The sequence below is a fragment of the Sus scrofa genome, chromosome 6 (assembly GCF_054392235.1).
Source record: "Sus scrofa isolate SSC_HxYL_T2T_F1_AM1 chromosome 6, Sscrofa_HxYL_maternal_Yorkshire_Landrace_v2.0, whole genome shotgun sequence".
Classification (NCBI taxonomy): Eukaryota; Metazoa; Chordata; class Mammalia; order Artiodactyla; family Suidae; genus Sus; species Sus scrofa.
The window spans coordinates 174,269,569-174,289,639 of record NC_139388.1 but is presented as its reverse complement, the minus strand read 5'-3'; the positions used below and the strand labels follow the sequence as shown (position 1 = coordinate 174,289,639).

Below are 20,071 nucleotides of genomic sequence, written 5' to 3'. Positions count from 1 at the left end.
GACTTGGTCTCTCCCTTCGCCCAGCCCTCTAGGCTCCCACCAGAAGGCTGACAGGCTGGATCCTGCTGAAGGCAGCAGACGGGATCACGAAGTAGCCCGCGGGGCCCCTCCCTGCTGGACAGAGCTGGGGGGGGCACACGGGCACGGATCTGAGACAACGATGCCAAGGATACCCTGTGCCCCCTTGGCCTGTTCACCCCCAGGCCAGATCCAGGTCTACTGGGGCCTAAAGCATTTGTAATTGGAGGGGTCCTTGTTAAGGAGAAAATTAAAAGATGAAAAGCACTCAATTAGGAATGAAAGTAACTATGTATTTAAATGAAAAAAGAAATCACACCACGTTACAGCTTTTTAAAAGGCAGATAAATACCACACACATCTGACATAATTCAGGAAAAATAACGTCATATTGTTAATTAATTGACTGCCTGGCATACCTCTGTATTACCTTCCCCATATGTTTTGGCTTCCTATTCTTTGCCATACCTGTTCACAAGACAAGATTTTTTTCATAGATTGAATACAAAAATCTTCTCTACCAGAGCTGATTATTTTTAAAAATGATCAATAGTTTAGAAAAGCTTCCTACATTTTCAGGACTTATGATTGGTAGAGTAAATTTTTAGAATTGTCAAATTAGAGAAAGTTCTATCAAGTGCCTTTTATATACGAACTCTAAGATTTCTGGGTCTTTCAAATGTTCCTGTGCAGTGACTAATTTTTAAAAATTCTGTGAGCTGACAAGACTCAGTGAAATCTCTCGCGTCACGCTCCCAGTAAGTCAACACAGTGGGTGGCAGTCGGATTCCTAGAAGCCATTCTCACTCCGGGACAGCTGGCATAACTTCCCGTCACTTGGGAAGAACCGTCAAACACACAAACAAATCCTACCAAACGCAAACGGAAGGCACCCTCTGCTCAGCTTGCCCCAGCTGGCGCCCCAGGTGCCTCTGGCCATCCTGGCCCTGAGAACTGTTGCGGTGGAACAGTCGAGAGGGAGCTCAAGTGGGCTCATCAGTTTTCAAAGCATGTGACCCCGTGATGCTGCGGCCTTAGAAGGGGCCTGTGCCCGTGTAGGGCTCTGAGATTTGAGCTTCCTTAGCCTTTTGACACAGCTGGCGACCGTGACTGCCTTCCTGGTCACCTAGAACAGACAGAGTGGTCGTTTTATGCCTTTTTTTTTTTTTTTTTAAGATTTTTATGTTTCTTCTATTATAGTTGATTTACAATGCTCTGTCAGTTTCTGCTGTACAGCAAAGTGACCCAGTCATATGTATCTATATCTATATCTGTACACATATTCTTTTTCTCACATTACCCTCCGTCATGTTCCATCACAAGTGACTAGATACAGTTCCTTGTGCTACACAGCGGGATTAGAGTGGTCATTTTAAAGTGTAACAATTGAGGAGTTCCTGCTGTGGCACAGCTGGCTGAGACTCAGACTGCACCGGCTCTGGTCGCTTTGAAGGCAGAGGTTTGATCCTGGGTCTGGCACAGTGGGTTAAAGGATCTGGAGCTGCAGCAGTTGCAGCTGCAGCTCAGATTCAGTCCCTGGCCAAGGAACTTCCGTATGCCATGGGTGCAGCCATTAAAAAAAAAAAAAAAAAAAGGTGTAAATTGAGTTGTGGACCGCTCTGCTCCAGGCGCTCAAAAGGTTCTGTATCTCAGTCTGAGTAGAAGCCGAAGTCCTCGCAGTCCAAGGCCCCACCGCTCCCGCTGACCCCACCTCCCTCTCCCCTCCCTCTGGCTCTGCCGCCACAACGTACCTGGCTTTTTGCTGTTCCTCGAGCATTCCCAGCACAGGGCCGCTGCTTTTGCTTCTCCCAGATGCATGCTTGTTTTATCCCCTTTCTTCCCTCAGGTCTTTGTTCAAATCCTCCCTTCTTATCAGTTTCCCATTGTGGCTGTAACAAAAGGCCACACAAACTTAGTGGCTTAAAACAACGCAGATTTATTATCTTACTATTCTAGAGGGCAGAAGTCTGGAATGAATTGGCAGGGCTGCATTCCTTCTGGAAGCTCTGGGGGAGAATTCAGTTTCTTGGCTTTTGCAGTTTCCAGAGGCCACCCACATTCCCTGGCTTATGGCTCCATCACTCACTTCTCCTGCCTCTGACTCCAAATCTCCCGCCTATTTCTTTTCCCTTATAAGCACCTTTGTACAATTACATTGGACCCAGCTGGTTAGTCCAGAGTCCTGTCCTCCCTCAAGGCCCTTAAATAGTCGTGGCAGCACAGTCCCTTGGGCCACTTAACCTAACGTAGTGACAGGTTCTGGCGTTAGGACAAGGCTATCTTTAGGGGAAGGGGCATTGCATCCTCCCAGTAAGACCCTCTCTGGTCACCCTTTTAAAATATTAGGCATAGCGGGCATCTCCTCTTGTCCCTGCCTGAGAAGGAAGGCGTCTCGTGGCCCACAGGTGTGTGTGATGTTTGCTACAGTTAGAAACCTGGGTTCTACCAGAGAAACAGTGCAATCAGGAGACGTACACATGAAGCGACTGAGTGCAAGGAGCTGGTTTCCGTGACTGTGGGAACACGCTGGCTAAGTCCAACATCTACAGGGTGGCTGTCGGGACGGGCAGGCAGGAATTCTTGGATTTGAGCGGAAACTGTAGCCACAGGTGGAATTTCTTCTGCAAAGTATCAGTGCTGCTCTTAAGGCCTTTCAATGGATTGAGTCGGGCCCGCCTGGATTATCTAGGACAGTCTCCTGAAGTCACTCATCATGGCGTCAGTCATACTTGAAATACCTTTGGGAGTCCCCAGTGTGGCTCAGCAGGCTAAGAACCCCTGACTGGCATGCATGAAGATGAGGGTTTGGTCCCTGGCCTCCCTCAGCGGGTTAAGGATCCGGCGTTGCTGCAAGCTGTGGCATAAGGTGCAGATGTGGTTTGCATCTGGCATTGCTGTGGCTGTGGTGGAGGCCGGCAGCTGCCGCTCTGATTCGACTCCTAGCCTGGGCACTTCCATGTGCCACAGATGCAGGCCTAAAACAGAACGGAACGAAAGCTTCCCAGCGACACCTAGTTTAGTGTTTGAATGACTGAGGACCACAGCCGTTCAGACCCAGGAACCTGACCGTGGCAGGAGTCTCTACTTGGTTAAGGAAGCTTAGTACCAGTGTTTATCATTTTATGGGGAGAATCACTTAGTTTTCTTTCTTTAAGTACCACTCTAGTGAATTAAAAATAGAGTTTAGTTTGCGATGTAAAAATCTATGCTTGATTCTTGGGGTGAAACCTATTTAGCCATGATTTATTGGTCTTGTGTTAGTCTCTAATATAGAGCTAGATTAAAATTGCTACCGTTTTATTTGTGAGTTTTATGTCTATGTCATCGTGATTGGGCTATACTTTCTCGTATGTGCTGTCTTCATTCAGCTTTGGTGTGTCAGGGTTAGTGAGTCAACTTGAAAATGACAGAAGATTCAACGCCAGCAGACTTCAGCGTGGGTTCCAAGAGCTGAAGCCTACGGGGTGCGTGCCTGAAGACGCGGCCGAATCCAGGGCTCAGATGCCACCATCGGTGTTCACTTTCTCCGCATCTCTTGGTTCTGCTTTCTCCTCCGGTGCCTTTAGCCTCAGGCTCCGCCCGGCAGGCAAGCGGCTGCTCCAGGTTCTACGGCCTTGGTGTCAGGGACAACCTCTTCCCAGAAGTCAGCGGAAGATCTCTTGCCTCTCATTGTGCCTGACGGGTCACATGCCTGTCCCTGAGTCATTCGCAACAGTCAGAGAAAAGCAAAGTTTGGTGGCTTGTGGGCCCAGCCCTGGAACCAGGCGTGACGTCACCTTCCCGGCAAGTGCAGAGATTGAGAGTCGGGTGGAGAGGGCTCCCTCCAAGGAAAATGGGGCTGTGGTTCCTAGAAGGATGAATGAACTCCGAGGGGCAAAAACAGCAGATGCCTACTCTCGTCGTGCTAGCCCAACAAAATGGGTTGGGAAGTGTTCCATCTTTGTTTTTTGCTTTATAACCGTTTAAATAACAGACGTTATTTGTTCCTTGAAGGTTTGATATAACTCACTGTTAAATCCATTCTGGGCCTGATGCCATTTTTCGAAGTATATCTTTGATGGTCTGATTTCTTCCTTGGATATTAGCGTTTTTACCTCTTCGTGAGCCATTAAGAGAATAAATAAATGAAAGAGGCAGCATTTGGTTTTATTTACCAAGTCTGCATTTGTTTCTCATTTCATTAATTTCTGCTTTTATCTGTATTAATTCCTTATTTCTATAGAGGTTTTTTTTTTTTTTTTTTTTTTTCCCTCTAGTTTTCCTTTTCCCAGCTGTTTGGATTCAACCCTTTCCTGTTTTCTAATGAGTGTGTTCAAGGCTATACTTCTTCTAGAAGTACTGCACTGGTCTTGACAACTGGTTTCATTGGATGATGCTATCAGCCTCATTAATTTCTAACTAATCAATCATTTCAATTTGGACTTTCTCTTTAATCTGGGGGTTCTTTAAAACAGGGTTTTAAAAATTGCACATTGCTGAGTTATTGTCATGTTGTTCTGCTACCCTTTTGTTGTTGATCCTTGTTATATATGTACATATATATATATTGCAGTCAGAAATTGTAGCCCAAGTGACTCCTACTTTTTGGAATTAAGATTTTGCTTCCAAGCCGATTTTAAGGGATGGTCAATTTTTGTAAGTGTGTCATAGATCTAAGAGTGTGTAACTGTGTATTCTCATTTCCGTCAATTTTCTTTATAACTCTCAAATCAAATTTTCAGTTCAGTCAATTTCTTATTAACTCTCACGCCAAAATTTAAAATATGTTATTTAAAGTCTCCTATAGCTTTACTTATTTTTACTTAAACTATCAATTTTTGAAGAAGCATGTAAAAATCAAGTATCTTTACAAGTCTGACAGTTTCTCTTTGTAGTTCTAAAATTATTTCTTTTTTTGATACGAAAATTGTTGAGTACAAAATTTTGTCATTTCTTCTTGGTAGATTACTCCTTTTATAAGTGCTTTTACTTTAAAATATATTTAATCAGATACTAATATTTCTGTGCCTTCATTTTGTTTTGTTTTATTAAGCATATGTTCATTTTCCATTATTTTATTTTTAATCCTTTTTTGTATTATATCATTTTAAATGTGACTTTAAAATAACTGCATGTGTGTGAACACACATGTGTGTATCTTGTTGAGATTTCTTTTACTCATTCTGAGACTTTCTGTGATTTAATAGGGGAGTGTAGCCTGTTCACATTTATTGTAGTTTTGATGTGTTTGGATTACTCTCCTGCTTTCTGCTTTATCGGTCAAATTTCCTTTATTTCCATTTTCTCTCTCTCTCTCTCTTTTTTTTTTAATATGGAATGCTTCACAAATTTGTGTGTCATCCTTGTGCTGGGGCCATGCTAATCCGTGTATCATTACAATTTTGGTATATGTGCTGCTGAAACAAGCACTTTTCTCTATTTTTGAAAGTTATAAGTATTATTTCTATTTTTCTAGGGTTCTAAATTTTTAATAAATTTATTTGAGCACTTTTTCCTCTGATAGTATCTTAAACTACCTTCTGTCTTTCATACCTTGTTGAAACGTTTGTTTCAATTGTTATTATTTTATTCCTATACCTTTAAAATAAGTCATTTCTAAAAATGTGTATCAAGTCTTACAGATTCATTTATTATTCAGATTCAGACATTTGCTGACCTCTTTAAAATTAGAAAAAATCCTATAACATTTTCTTTTTTAAATTCTTCTTTTTGTTGTTCTGCTGTAGGACCTAATTGTTTCTTCAGAAGAAGCCAATGAGTCGTAAATTTCCTTTGTCCTTCATTATCAGAAACTATCTTACGTTTACATTCATGCTAAACAGTTTGGGTGGTAAAGAATTGCAGGCTCAAATAATCTAGAAGCACCGAGAACTTTGTTTTTGTTTCGTAATTTAGAAATGTTACTATAGGTTGTGTGTTTTCTCCTTTTACCACTTGGTGGGTCTTTTTATAGTTCGAGGACACAGATCTCAATTTTTCTATAATTTAAACCATTTAAAAATTGTGCTTTTAGTGGTTGCATCGTCTCTTGTCTCTTTGTTATTTCAGTCTAGAATTCCTACAAGGTAAATACTAGGTCTCGCATTTTCTCATATTTTTCTTTGTGTTTTCACTCTACCTTCCAGGAAATTTCCTTGACTTTATCTTCATTTTTGTGTGTTATTATTATTTTCATGGATGATTTCTTTTTATTTTTTATTTATTTATTTTTTCCTTTTTATGGCTGCACCTGTGGCATATCGAAGTTCCTGGGCCAGGAGTCAAACTGGAGCTGCAGCTGCCGGCCTGTACCACAGCCACAGCCACGCTGGATCCAAGATGCACCTGTGACCTATGGCACAACTTGCAGCAAGGCCAGATCCTTAACCTACGGAGCAAGGCCAGGGACCGAACCCACATCCTCAAGGACACCATGTCAGGTTTTTAGCCCACTGAGCCACAGCAGGAACTTCTGATTTCTTTTTATTTGATCACTTCTTTTCTATAGCAATCTACTCTTATTTTGTAAATGCAAATTCTTTTGGCTCTCTCCGAGGATACAATCTAGAATTCTTTTAAAGTTTTCCCCGTCTCCTAGGTTATCTCCACTTCCTCTGGGATGAATTATTTTGGTTTTTCATTTTGCTGTTTCTCATGCTCTTGGTTTGCCTCAAAGGTGATTCATGGTGATCATTTCATATTTATAAATTTAAAATTAGGTTGATTAGGGAGTTCCCATTGTGGCACAGTGGAAACAAATCCGACTAGTATCTGTGAAGATGTGGGTTCAATCCCTGGCCTCTTTCAGTGGGTTAAGGATCTGGCGTTGCCACAAGCTATGGTGTAGGTCTTAGATATATGGCTTGGAGCTGGTGTTACTGTGGCTGTGGCGTAGGCTGGCAGCTATAGCTCTGATTTGACCCCTAGCCTGGGAACTTCCATATGCCATGTGTGCCGCCCTCAAAAAGCAAAAAATAAAAATAAAAAATAAAAAAATGTAGGTTGATCACCATATTCAGGAGACTTGTGGGACCTTGTTGCTTCCAGGATGAGACCTTCCTGGAAGGGGGGCTGTCTGCAGCCTGTGTGAGGGAGAGCAGGAGGGCTTTGCTCACTGTAGGATATTCCCTTTAGTTCGCGTGAGGGGACCACACACAAACCAGCTGGAGACATTCATGGCTGCTGAAGCAAGGCAGATGTTGTTCTCCGTGTGAAGCACTTTCACATGCTTTCTTGCTGGCTAGGACTGCCTCGTCGTCTTTTCTTTCTTTTCCCTTCCCCTGCCCGCCGCAGAGACTTAACGCTCTTCTCCCTCTCGGGCCTCAGCACCGACGCAGTCGTCCCTCCGGTATTAAGCATCTAGTGCCCCGTAACAAAACACCCCGCAACCTGGCGCTTTAAAAAAAATCAATTGTGGAGTTCCCGTTGTGGAGCAGCAGAAACGAATCTGACTAGCATCCATGAGGGTGCGGGTTCGATCCCTGGCCTCGCTCAGTGGGTTAAGGATCCGGCGTTGCCGTGAGCTGTGGTGTAGGTCGCAGACTCAGCTCAGATCTGGCCTTGCTGTGGCTGTGGCGTAGGCCGGAGGCTACAGCTCTGATGAGACCCCCAGCCTGGGAACTTCCATATGCTGCAGGTGCAGCCCTAAAAGGACAAAAGACAAAAAAACCAAAAACCAAAACAAAACAGAATCGGTTTGTTATTTCTCAAGATATCATGGGTTTCCCAGGCTCTTTCTTCTACTCTACGTGGTATTGGCTGGGCCCACTCATAGTGCTGCATTCAGCCAGCAGCTGGGCTGAGGTGGAAGGCCCCAGAAGTCCTCCCTCTCACATCTGCAGCCCTGGAGCTGTGCTGGTTGTCTGCGGAAACGTCTAGTTTCTCCAGCAGGTTGCCTCTTTCTGCATGCGGTTTTTCTCCTCCAGAGCCTCCTTCTCTGGTACACACCTCCTTACGGAATGGCAGCCAGGACCCAAAAGGCAGCATTCCGAGCAGACCAGCCCCAGTAGTTGCATCCTGCTTGCTGATGTCCCACTGTCCAAGGCAAGTTACGCCGTCAAGTCCAAAGTCAATGTAGAGGGAACTCCACAGGGAGGTGATTCCTGAGATGGATGGTTCGTTGCCACCAATGTAAAGCTCTCCTAAGGTGCATCTCTCATGGTGCTTAGAAAGCAGTCCACCAGGCTTGCACATAAGGCTCAACTCCACAGCCAATCATGCTATATATATTGGGAGAGGAAGGGGCTGGCTGGTCCTTAGTTAATTTAACAGTTCTTTACCCGATGTTTGCACTGGGGTCTGCTCCCTGGGCCCTGTCCTTGGAGTCTCTCCAAGACTCTGCTGGATGGAACAGTTTCATGTCTTCAGCCAGTTTCTTCTGTGCTGATTTAACCACTGCTTTTCTCCATAAATATGATTCTCTCTGCTTATCTTCCAGACTGTCTTCAGATTTTTCTGATGTGCTGTGATGCCATAATTTCTAATTTTCTTAGGCTGATATGGATGCATTATTTTTACATATCTCTCCATTATTTCATGAAAGTCGAAGAGGGAGGGAGGGTGTGCACGTGCCTCAAGCCGTCTCGAAGCACAAGAACAAGCAGAAGCTCCGAGGTGCATTCCTTTCATAGAACGTCGCTACGGCTGTGCACTCTCACGCCAGGGACACTGAAGGGACGTGGCGGTTGGATTACCTGGCAGTGGTGCTTTCTGCCAGTTCTGAGGCGTTGGTGACCTTTCAGCCTTTTCTTCCTCAGGACTCCAGGTTGATGAGTCAATGCCGATGGCTGGGAGTCAAGCCCCTGCTAGGATAGGACAAGGACTGAGACCTTGGAGCTGACTCTAGACGATCTAGCTCAGACTCCTGTTTTGAGTGAAGGAAGCAAGGCGCAGAGATGGGAGCCAAGTCACCCCCCAGATCAGCAGCAAAAATGGACTTCAAACCTGCGCCTCCGGGCCCTTAAATCCTACGGTCTTTCCACCCCACGCTCCCCTGCATTTTGCTCCGAGCACCCCTCAGAGAAGCCCAGGCGGTGCCTCCATCCTTGGATGCCCAGAGATGAAGGATTTGAGGCTAGAGTTGCTCCCGAATGAGACAGATGTCTGTCTGGCTCCTCCCTCTCAAGGCGATTATTTGAGCCGGAGATGACAGCGTGTTTGGATCGTGGATCCTCCTTCGCCTCCAGCGCCCTCTCCCCACTCCGTCATCTATTTACCTATATCTATTTACGTGAGACTTTTTTTTTTTTTTTCCGGTGAATTACGTCTGCAAGGCAGTAAAATGTTATGTATTTGCAAGGCCCATAATCTTTAAAAGCCCAGTGATGGGAGCTCCAGACAGCAGCGAGCTCCCTCCAGTATGTTAATAGATAGTATTAGGGCAATAATGAAAACACTTGAGACAAGTAAGCTCCTATCAAAAGCTGAGTAATAGGGCTTCGCCGAGTGAATCACAATGCAGAAGAGATTAAGACGTCTGCCGTTGTGCAGTGTCTATTCAGACTAACAGCTGCTCCGTTTCTGATTAAGATGGGGTTGGGGAGACCTTTGCGAGCAAGCCCCCCCTTTATCCCGCACTGTCCTCAGCCTGCCCACCTCCACCTTGGCACACAGGCGCCATCGTTTGCCCTTGGCCACCGCCAGGCAGACACACACCGACTCACAGAAGAGAGTCACAGACACACACTGCAGCAACACACACCCCCCCGGAGCCACAGTCGCACACAGGCCGCCGGCGCTGACACACAGCTCCACGGCGGCGTCTGAGCACATACACACACAACCACATCCCCGCGCACAGGCGCGCATGGAACCGTCTCTCACACTCATGGCCCCAGCCAGTCTCTCACACACATTAAATTACAATCTGTCACAAACACAGTCTCGCATATGCATTAAATTCCAATCTGCCGCACGCACGCTCTGCACGCAGAGTCACAACCAAATACTCAGAGACGATCTGCCCAGAGTCGCAGACCCACGCACACCTGGCTGGGCGTGTCCACACAGAGCCCTTCAGGTGCGCAATCACACTGGCGGTCAGTTAGTCTCTCACACACACACGCAGGCGGCCACAGGCACTCCGGCCCACGTACGGCCGCGGTCGGGACTCCTCACACACGGTCAGAGGCTCACACTCGACCCTAGCGCAGGCCGGTATGAGGGACGCTTTTCCTTGCATGCAGACACGGAGCAGGTCTGCGCCCCGCGACGCCCCAGCCACGGGTCTGCACGCCGTACACGTCACCCGCACATCCAGGCACACACGCAGGCATAGATGCCGCTCTGCATGCTCCAGACAGAGGCCCAAGATGCAGACCCGACCACAAGCCCATTGCTCCCACGCTGGTTCAGTGGTCTCGGGAGAGGGAAGACCCTCGGAGGGCCGGCGCCAATCCCCACAAGGCGTGGCCAGCAGGGAGAAATGGAGTCATCTTTGTGGCACCTAAGATACAGAACTCTGACCTCGCGTGGAACCGTGGATGTAGACTCAGGACCATGCAGAGCCGCCCCAGGATAAAGGGCTACTGGAGGGCGTCGTGAGCGCCGTCAGCGGACGTGCGCATGGGGGGGCGGCAAGGATGACGGCAGCAGACCCCTGCATCGCACAGCGGTGAACGGGCCGCCCTGCAGGTCCGTCCAGTCCTGAGTCTGTGCCCCCGGGTTCTGAGCGTCTTCTTCCACCACCCACTGTCCCACTGACGCCTCCCTTCCTCCACCCCCGTCTCCAGACAGGACCCTCTGCTTCTCTCCCCTTCGTGATTTCTCTTCCAAGGTCATCTGAAAGCTGATTTCAGTCTCGCTTTAAATCTCTGAGATCCTGACTCTAGGCTCCAGGGGAGATGCGGGCAAACTAAGGGGGGGAATTACTCAGAGACGCGGCTTCCGTCTTCTCCCAGGGACCCGGCGGCCACCTCTGCCCTGGGTGGCCTCTCACGACACCGTCCCCCCATGAGAACCATTCCTGCCTACTTCGTGCTGTTTTGCTCATGCTCAGTCTTCCGTCCGGGAGGCCTTCCCCCAGACCCCACGGCGATATCCATACCTGCCCCAAACTCACCCACCTCCCCCCAGCCTGAATGTACCATCCTCGGGAAGAAGCCTCACAACCCCTGGGCTAGAATCAGTCCGCCCCTCTTCTGAGCTCCCACAGCTATTGTTTTTATCCTGTGCCATCTGCGTCCCACCCAAGGGGTGAGGTTAAGTAGAGCAGGTGCACTGCTCGAAGGGGCGGGGCCAGGAGGGCCCCAGAGCTCAGTGGACACACCTCGTAGCCAGGAAGTTGAATCGGCTCCTTGCTGAGCAGAGCCAAGGGCCTAACTGGGAAAACAATGCTCGCAGTCAGCTCTGGTGATTTGGGGGCCTGAGGCTTGAGCCTGAGGGGCTGGCTGCCGCGCGCGGGGGCGGGGGAGGGGGGGGGGGAGAAGGGTGGCACTCGCTGAAGTTGCCAGACTGGAGGAGCTCGTATGTGGCCCAGAGAGTCGAGATCCTGAGTCATCCACACAAAGGAAGCACGGCGGGGATGGGACTGGCGTGTGAGCAGGTTCAGAGGAAGCCAGGGGTGTCTGTGAGGCTGGCTGGGAGCACTAACGGGGTCTGCAGCCCACTTTAGGGGCCTGCATGGATAGCTGCCGGGCTTCAGCAGACTTTATCCAGAGGACAAAGCCAAAAACAAGACTATTAAGAAGGGAGGTCGGAAGTCAGACACTCAAAACCTGGATGGCACAGAAGAGCCCTGCAGAAGGGAGGTGCTTTTCATGGGGCCTGGTCGGATCTGGGTCCCAGGAGCTTGTCTGGGCATTTAAAGGGGTCAGGAAAGGTTGGCACGATCTGGCGCCCGGCTTAGCCATCCTCTCGTCTCCCTCCCCCGTTAGACGGAGACGGTGTCCCGGAGAGGCCAGGCTCTAGGCCTCGGGCTCTTCTCTGGGTGCGTGGTGCCGGGCAGGTACCACATTCTCGGCAGGCTTTTGTGACGTTTGGATTCTGCCTCTGCCCCTGACTCTCTGGTTGGACTTGACCTTCAGGCGCTGCCTGGCTTCCGAAGCCAGCCTCCTCCCACAGCTGGCGGTGCCTGATTTCCCTCAGGGGTCTCTCCCCCGTTCCCAAGGCCTCCCTGGCCTGAGGCTGGAATGGTTTAAGGCCTCCCGCTGGGCTGCGGGGGCTTGATCCCAAGTCTCCTTAGCGACTGCTGTTGCCTTGTTCGCCTCCCTGAGGCCAGGTCCCATCCCAGAACCCACCCAGCACCGCAGTTCTTCGGGTGGAATTTCAGTTTAGTGCTCGTTCATTCACCCAGCAGCTGCTCGCTCCGCAGTGTCACTGGCCAGCTCTCCGTTCCCATCCTACCGCTTGACTCGGGCATCACTTCCTCTCCGTCCAGACGGTCTCCTTTCATCCTGTCGGGAACCGTGCTGTCCTGGCTGTTTCCTCTTCCCTGACCGACCTCCCCGCTTCGTCTCCAGGGCTGGCTCCTCCGTCTCCCAACCTCCCCCTGAGGCGGTGCCCCGGGTCTAGGCCCTTGTACTTCTTTCCTTTCCCGGGGCATCTCCTCCAAGCTCAGGGCCCTGGGTGCCGTCTACCTGCCGACGATTCCCCGGGCTCACGTGGGCTTCCTCAGCCCAGATCTTCGCCCTGGGCTTGTGTGTCCTCCTTGTTCAGCGTGTCTACCGCATCTACTGGGCGTCTTACATGTGAAACCTTCTCTCTCCCCAAGTGTTACTCGAACTTGATAAATGGTTCCCTTCCGGTTGCTCAGACCAAAGACCTTGGGCTCAGCCCTCAACTTCTGCGTGACTTCTGCACAAACGCAGTCTGAGCCGCTCTCATCCCTTCCTGGATTGCTGCCATGGCCTCTCAGTCACCTCCCTGCTTCTGCCTGGGCTACCACCTCCTAAGACTCTGACCACTTGCCTGGGTCTCACCTCCCCTCCCTCCGGACCTGCCAGCCGGAGAGGGATGGCCTTGCCCCGCGCGTGCCTCTCTCTCTCTCCCGCGTGTCAGCCCTGAACCCTCGTTCCCATTAGCCTCGTTCCTTCTATATCTGACTTCTGGATGCTGATGCCCTGGAGACAGACAGAGACAACTCTTCTGTCCCTGCCCGCTCTGCCTCTTCTGTGTGCCCCTATCACTGCAGGCCCAGCATTTTTTCACCCTCGCTTAGCAGTCTTGAGCAAGGAAAGACCAGGCCTGAATCCAGTCCCTTGACCGGTACCTAAAATCCAAGAGGACAGGGCCGAGGGCTGGGATGTTTCTTCCGTGCTCGGCCCTTACGTCTCCTTCACGTTTATCTCCTCTTCGTGGAAACCCTGTGAGGCTGATTAATTTCCCCTTCCTAGAGGCGAGGAGAAGGAGAGGCGAGAACTCGACTGCAGCTGCACAGCTAGTCGGGATTTGACCTGCCTCCCCCTGCATGATCCTCAGAGGTCAAGTCACCTTCCTCCCTCTCTCCCCACCCCCCACGTCCCATGTAAGGGAGAGGGCACCAGAATCCAGAGGTAGGCTGGGGAAAAGATTCTCTTCTTTCTTTCTTTCTTTCTGACCTTGCCCATGGCACATAGAAGTTCCCAGGCCAGGGATAGAACCCAAGCCACACCAGTGACTTGAGTCACAGCGGTGACAACTCCAGGTCCTTAACCCACTGAGTCGCCAGGGAACTCCCTGGGCAGTTTCTTTCCCAAGGTCACAGAGTGACTCGGTGACTGAGCCCAGAGGAATTCCCAGGTCTCCAGGCTGTGCTGTACCCAGCAGACCCACAGGCAGGAGAGGCACACACTCAGAGGCCAGACACTCCTCCCTTGTGGCTCAGCTCCTGACCCCCAGCCTGAGGTCCAGAGGCCTAAATAGCACAAGCAGGGCTGCCTCCCTTCTTGGGGAGGGGAAGGCAGCTGTGGCAGTTGTGGCGGGCGGAGAGAAATTTCCCCTTTCCGTAGATTGGATCAGTCACTCTGAGAATTGATGGCAACGGCTTCATCACGAAGATCTAATGCTTTAATTATGTTGTGACATGACCTGACACGGGGGTGGCATTTGATGGATTCTCTGGTGTCATCAGCATGGCCCTGACATAGAGAAGTGGCAGAAGGCAGGGGGTGGGGGAAGAGGAAGGGCTCCCGGTGGGAGATGCGTCCTCTCAGGCTGCCTCCACCTCTCCCTGCTCCTCCCCGTCCAGGGCAGACCTAGCCACCGAGAAGGGGAAGCAGCTTCTGTGCGGAAGAGCTGATGTGCCCTTCCGGGCTGGACTGCATCCGGGCAGGGGGCCCGGTGTGGGTGCATATACGCACGTGTGCACACGTGAGCACATGCCTAGATGTGGAGGGACATGTCTGAGCAGGTGAGGGATCCAAAGCCCTGTTAGAGAAGCCGCAGCTGAATTGCTGTCTGGCCTGCAAAGAAGGTGCAGGAGGTCAAGGGCAGAAGTGGGTACCAGGTTGGTCTGCAGGTCCTGGGGCAGAGGGAGCAGCTGCATTCAAGTAGCCGTGCAGGGCAGAGCTGGGACCAGGGGGGGCCATCTCCAGGGAGGCAGGCTTAGCTCAGCCCATGCCTGGCCACAGAATGGGCGGCCCCGGGAGGCAGTGAGCTGCCTGTTCTGGGGGAGAGCTGCCAGGGCTGCCAGGCAGGGTTCCTCTCCTGGGTGGATGCTCTGTAGCTGGTGACCTCTGAGGCTACGATTCCCTGTGTCTGTGGGCGAGCCAGGAAGTGTGTGTATCTTTTCCCCAGCCCAGCTGCCTGCTCAGGACCTCGCTGTGCCCTCGATGTGGCAAGAATAAGAAGCGAGCCGCTCCTGTCAGCCCAGGCTCTGGCAGGATGCTGGCGTGCGTGGCCCCTCCTCCTGGCAGGATGCTGGCGTGCACGGCCCTCCTCTGACCGCTCTCCCCATCACATTCCTGTGATGAGCCTTCCTCCCTAAGGGGGCTCCAGGGAGTCCCACTGCTAGAAGAGGCTAGAAGAGGAAGAGGGTGGGGATGCCTGCTGGCAGGGCCCCTCGGGGCAGGTGCCGTCCCTTCCCGCTCAGGGCCTCGCAGGGGCCTCAGGACCCCCCGTAACCACGAGCGAGCGGGTATCCCCATCTCACAGTGGAAGACAGTGAGAGAAAACCCAGAGACACCCAGGTGCCTGCCCGAGGCTACACCCTAGGAAGGAGTGGACGGCACTGTTTTAGCAGATCGTTATGAAGCGACTCCTGTGTACGCACCAGACCCCGCGGGAACTTCAGATCCAGACGGAAATCCCTGTCCTCAGGACGAGCGTGTCCCCACAGCTGCCTCTCTCTCGTTCAAATGTCACTGCTCCTTCCACCCTGCCGTTGCCGGGGCCGGGAGTCAGCAGTCCAGAGTGGGGTGAGAACGCTAGAGCAGATGTCAGGAGACTGGGGTCCGGGGACTGGCTGCCTCAGTCACTAGCCCTGGTCCTGGGGGACAGCAGAGCCCAAGAAACCCGAGACTAGAAGGGACCTTTGCAGCTCTGTTCAATGCTGCCCTCCTCATCCAGCCCCACCCTCTCCACCCTCGCGGTGCAGGAGAAGCTGAGGACCAGAGAGCACAGGTGGGCCTGGGGCACTCAGTGTGTAAGCACAGGAGCCAGGATCATGAACTTGGGCTCCTGACTCCTGGGTCAAGGCTTGACCGTGCCAGGCATGGGCGTGAGGTCTTCTGGGGGGGCTTAAACTTCTTCCCCAAAGATGAGTTAAAGAAAGGCCAGCTGGAGAGGAAATTCCCAAAGCCCAGGAGGATTTTCACAGCTGAGAGAAAGCTCTGAAAGTCCACGCTAGGCCTAGATCCACCCAACCACAGCCTCTGGGAAGGCGGCAGGAGGCCTCATTGGCTCTGTCCGAGGCTGGTTGCTGCCTGGGCGGTGTCTCTGAGATGTCAAGGCGGCGAGGAGGCAGGAGCCCTGGCCTGGCTGTTCTCTAAGAACCTGGATGCTCTGAAACGATGCATGAGGAAGACATGAGAACAGAAGGACCTCACAGACTCAGGCGCCGCAGCAACGTGTGTCTGCGCCTCTGGCCTGGGCAGTAAGTTTTCAGCTGTCCCACGCGTGCGGACCTGAGAGTGTGCCCGCCTGAGGGCTTGGGAAGAGGAGCTGGGTGGCAGAGGAGATAGGTGTCTCCCAGAGGGGTCTGTGTCTGGATGGCCCTGGTATTCTAGTGTGACAGCCTGGGTGTCCCTCCCAGGACTTAGTCGTGGTAGAGGGTTCTGAAGGTACATCCTTAGCGGCGTGAGGAAGTGTGGCCAGGTAGAGCCTTATCCGGCCAGATCTTCCTGTCCGAGCACCCATGCATGAAGCCGCCAGGCGTGCCAGCGCCGTGCCCCATTGTAGCCACATTTGCACGGAAGCGTGTGGCCCAGGTTGAGACTGTTCCGGCGTAGCCTTGGCCCCAAGGCCTGGGCTCTGCAGCAGGGGTCCTGCATCACGAGGGTACCGTGCATCTTCCCCAAACCATCACAGCGGTGTGGGTAGAGGGTGCTGGGAACTGGGGCCAAGACCCCCTTGGGCAGACCCAGCCTCTCTGTCTCTAGGCGCCCGGAAGCTCCCGGGGCTTCTCTCGGAGGGAGGGAAGGGAAAAGGTATCATCGCAACCCTCCCTTCTGGGCTTCGGGGGGTGGGTGGAGATGTCCCTTCCCGCCGCCTCGTTTGGCAAATGGAGCAACTGAGGTTCAGCCAGAAAGGAACCGCCTCAGATGGGATCCCAGGACTATGTTCCAACCCTGAGATAAAGCCGATGGGGTGCAAGTGAGCAAACCATGTTTTGCAGTTTCCAGTACAGGCCTTGCGGTGCCCATGTGACAGGTGCGCATTGGCAGTACACGGTAGAAGTGCCCCGGCCTGGGGCTCCCGTCCTGACTCCATCACTCACCTGATGTGTGACCTTGGGTTAGTCACTCCCTCCTCTGGGCTTCTTTTTCTCACCTATAAACTGAGAGAATGGATACGCTTGCTCTTCAAGTGCATGGACCTTCTCGCGCCTTGAGGCTGGGGTCAGTGCAGTGCCTGCGGGGTGATCCTTCCTCAGCGCTTAATTGCGGCTGGGCCTTAAGCACAGCCCAGAGGGGAGGAGTGGTGAATTTGGTGTCACATGGTGAATTGGCGAGAGCCAGGATGAGAGGAAGGGAGGCCTGCTGACCCCTCACTGGTGCCCCTCTCCTCACCCTCTCTCTGGGCCTGTAAGTATCAGGGTCTCATTGCTACAGCCCCCCGCCGCCAAAGCTGCCTTGCGTTTCCTGAGGTCGCGCGCCTCTCATGTCCATGCCAGGCAGAGCCCGTGCTCGAGTCTGTTTTCGCCTTTCCTTTATTTGGTCCCAGGAGGAGCTAGTAGGAGCTCCCTTTTATTTTATTTTGCTTTTTAGGGCCACACCCACCACGTATGGAAGTTCCCAGGCTAGGGGTTCCAGTCTGAGCTACAGCTGCCAGCCTACGCCACGGCCACAGCAAAGCAGGATCCAAGCCACGTTGGCAGCCTACACCACAGCTCGTGGTAACGTCAGATCCCCGCCCCACTGAGGGAGGACAGGGACCGAACCCATGTCCTCATGCATACTGGTCGGATTCGTTTCCGCTGCTCCACGGTGGGAACTCCGGCCCCATTGTGTAGATAGGGAAACTGAGGCCCAAGGGATTAGGAAATAACAGTGAGTACTGTGTTGAGCTTTCCTTGAGGAACGCAGGGTCCTGTGTTGGACACTCATTGAGGTGAGCAGAAGGTGACTAGTCCAGCCTGCCAGATACCCCCTGAAAGAGCACGGAGACCCGCGCGGGCTCTGCCGGCCTGATTTAGACAGCAATTTGCATACAATTTACCCAGAAAGCTGCACTGTGAAAAATATAATTACTTTTTTAATATTCTCACTCTGATGTGAATGCTTACCGCCCGGTAATGAATTACTTGCTTAATGAAGATAAACCTGAATTGGAGATGCACTTCGGAGAGCGGCTGGGGCAGCCGACTTGACGCGAGCATTTGCAGCTGTTAATCTCTGAAATTGATGCCCTCGTTGGTGGCATCATACATCGAGGGGGAAATCTATGAGCTTCAGCAGCTCCTGAAACTTACTCTGCGGCCCTGGTGGTGCCCCTTCGCCTCTCTGTGGCTCAGTTTCCTCATCTGTAACGAAGGTATGATGTGAGATACTCGTAGCAACGTCGGCATGGCGTGGATCTTTATGCAGAAATGAGTGAGGTCTCCAGCGTGTCAGGTGAAAGGCAGAGGGAGAGCGTGATTTTTTCAAAGGCACGCATAGACCGAGAGTCTTTTGATCTTGAACTAGTAGCCACGTCTTTGATTCCAGGTGATGTACCTGGATCTCTTCTTCTAAATGGCCTCTAAGCTGTCTGCCGGCTGCTGATGACGGCAGGGGGAGCCAGGCTGGAGTCAGACCCTGGGAGGAGAAAAAAAAGCCTATGTGCAGGTGTGGTCACTGGAAACTACCTGTTCTTGTGTCTGATGCTGGTCATTTCCAGGCACCAATTAGAGCAGAGGCCAAGACTTTTCAAGACCCTGTTGCCAGCATTGTCTCCACACATACTCTCGTGCCAGGCCTGGGGACTCCAGACAACAAGTTAACAGTTCAGTAAGTCTGCTCTGACAAGGTGTTCTAGGCTCCAAGGACACAGCTATGAATAAGCCCAACGAGTCACTGCCACAAAGACCTGAAATTCCGCATGGTGGAGGCCATGCAGAAATAATGAGTTCACTGATAATAAAGACAAGGTCAGATAGTTATAAATGATATACAGTTTCACAGATTTATTATTTTTGGCCACACCTGTGGCATGTGGAAGTTCCAGGGCCAGGGATCAAATCCGTGCCATGGCAGCGACCTGAGCTGCTGAAGTGACAACTGCGGTGCCATTCTTAATGGATAGTATGATATAGAATGGCTGAGGACATTATTTTGACTTGCTGGTGAAAAAGACTTCCCTAAGGAGCTGACGCATGGGCTGAAGTCTAAATGACATTAAGGAATCAGCCCCATAATATCAGGAATGTGGATCAAGTGAGATCCGTAAAGCAGGCAGGACCCAGATCAGAAAGAGCCTTACAGAGTATGAATGAGACTTTGGATTTTATTCTTAGTTCGAGGAGAAGCCGTTAGAAGATTCCATAAGGGGAGTAATATTATTTGTCGACATTTAAAAAGCCCATTCTGTATGAAAAAATAGAAAATCTGGGAGGCTCTATGTCTACTAAAGAAGTTGAATTTATAATATGCAAATTTCCCACCTAGATAATTTCACTGGTCAGTTCTGTCAAATACTTAAGGAGTAAGTAACGCCAACGGTATACAAACTCTTTCAGAAACTAGAAGAGAAGGGAACAACCCCCCCCCCCCGCCCCACATTCATTTAGGAGCCCAGCATAAATGATTCTACTGGCTATGTATTTCTGCCCAACTATCCAAAAAGGTAGTGACTTAAAAAAATAATTTATTGGAGTTCCCATCGTGGCGCAGTGGTTAACGAATCCGACTGGGAACCATGAGGTTGCGGGTTCGATCCCTGGCCTTGCTCAGTGGGTGAAGGATCCGGCGCTGCCGTGAGCTGTGGTGTAGGTCACAGATGAGGCTTGGCTCCCACGTTGCTGTGGCTGTGGTGTAGGCCGGTGGCTACAGCTCCGATTAGACCCCTAGCCTGGGCACCTCCATTTGCTGTGGGTGTGACCCTGATAAGACAAAAAGAAAAAAAATTGTATGTGTGTATGTGTGACTGGGTCAATTTGCTGTATGGTAGAAAATTAACAGAACACTGTAAACCAGCTATAATGGAAAAAAAAAAGTTTAGCAGTATATAAAAAAGAGAATACATGATTACTAAATGTGGTTTATTCTAGGAATGCAAAGGTTAATGTTTTAAAAAGCCAATCCATTTAATTTACCAGAATAAAGGAGAAAAACATTATCTCATTAGATATAGAAAAAGAGCTGTTGACAAAATTCAGCACTCATTTATGATTTAAAAAACAAAAATAAAAATACCTCGTAACAAATGAGGATAGAAGGTAACTTTCTCAGCCTGATAAAGGACATCTCTGATAAGCCTACAGTTAATGGCATACTTCATAGTGAAAGAATTACTGCTTTTC

General features: G+C 50.8%; 1 protein-coding gene and 1 non-coding gene across 2 annotated transcripts in view; one reads left to right on the top strand and one right to left on the bottom strand.

Moving 5' to 3' along the window:
• The window catches only part of LOC102166622 (uncharacterized), a 137,328-nt gene that overhangs the window by 89,764 nt on the left and 27,493 nt on the right, over positions 1–20,071 (top strand). The gene's annotated exons all lie outside the window — the stretch shown is intronic.
• LOC146403047 (U6 spliceosomal RNA) lies at positions 5,324–5,427 on the bottom strand. The gene has a single exon (XR_014808673.1). It is a non-coding gene; the product is annotated as a U6 spliceosomal RNA (small nuclear RNA).